Raw genomic sequence first — 1,470 nt, forward strand, 5'->3', positions numbered from 1 at the left:
CTTGGCCCTGCGCTTCTCCCAGACGGAAGCCAGGCAAGAGGACCTGAAAGACGCCAAGCTACCTTGCCAGCACCCGCCGCTGCCCCGCTAGCCTCACCTTGGCCACCGCCCGTTCGGTGCGGTGGCAGGCAGGCCCAGGCGCTCCTGGGTGGCCATGGCAAGCGGCAGCGACAGCGCAGGCCGACCACCGGCTGGGCCACCAGCTGGACCAGCCCAAGGGAGGTAAGCCACCCGCCGGGCCCCACGCGCGCCAGCTACCCTCCCAGCGCCCGCCGCTGCCCCGCTAGCCTCACCTTGGCCACCGCCCGTTCGGTGCGGCGGTAGGCAGGCCCAGGCGCTCCTGGGCGGCCCTCCCACCCCTGGCCCTCTTTTACTTACATTTAGTAGTTGCTCAGCAGGGGGGATGGAAACTTCCAGAAAGCTCGCCATAGCTGCAGACAACTTGCAGCAACGTTTGCCGACTGGGACTTTTGGTGGGCTAAACAGGGCAGAGACAGCCTGGACAATTCCTATTGGCTTTTGAAAACCAATAGAATTAGACTCTGTTAAAGAGAGTCTATTCTATTGGCTTTCAAAAGCCAATAGAATAAGAGGGAGTAGCACAGCTCATGAAAAAGGGGAAAAAAACAAAAAGAAAATGCCGGACTGCGTTTCATAAGGATTCTATGAGGAAAAACTCCAGGACTTTGGCAACCCCTGTGAAATGGTCGTTTGACCCCAAAAGGGGTCACGACCCACAGATTGAGAACCGCTGCTCTACATGCTAGATTAGTGTCACTTGCAGCACTGTGTGGAAGGGAAGACTAGACATCAATAACTCTTTTCACTGCACAGTTGGACTACTGCAATGCACTCTACAGGGGCTACCTTAGCCTACAGTAGTCCTTTTAAATCAGCAGTTCTCAACCTGTGGGTTGCGACCCCTTTGGGGGTCAAACGACCCTTTCACAGGGGTCGCCTAAGACCATCGGAAAACACATATTTCCGATGGTCTTAGGAACCGAGACACCGCTCCTTTATCCGTCTCCAGGCGGATGTACTTATGCGGACCAGTCACACATGTGTAGAGAGCAGCTACTGTGTAGAAAGCAGTGTAGACCCATTTTAGCCTCCCACTAGTCGTCCTCTCTTAGCCACCTGACTTGGTGCTCTCGGACACCATCCTCTTCTTTCCACCCCTTCAGTTCTGTCTTTGTTTAGCGCTGAAGTGGCGCCCTCTTTAAATTAGGCGCCCAGGCAGCCGCAGCTCCTGCCCTGAAGCCAAGATGGATGCAACCATTGGCAAGCAGGGAAAGGAAGTTGCTGAGAGCAGCTCCTCCCACATGACATGTGCGGAAGGAAAATGGACGAGTGATTGGAGCTGCTGTCTCTTCAATCCTCGATCATGAGCAAAAAGAATCAGGTTTTGTATGTGAAGCCGGCCGAACCCGCTTTGAGTCGTTTCAAAGAGCGAATCGGCTATCGGGAGGG

Source organism: Protobothrops mucrosquamatus, unplaced genomic scaffold (assembly GCF_001527695.2).
Source record: "Protobothrops mucrosquamatus isolate PMUCROS unplaced genomic scaffold, P.Mucros_1.0 scaffold1941, whole genome shotgun sequence".
Lineage (NCBI taxonomy): Eukaryota > Metazoa > Chordata > Lepidosauria > Squamata > Viperidae > Protobothrops > Protobothrops mucrosquamatus.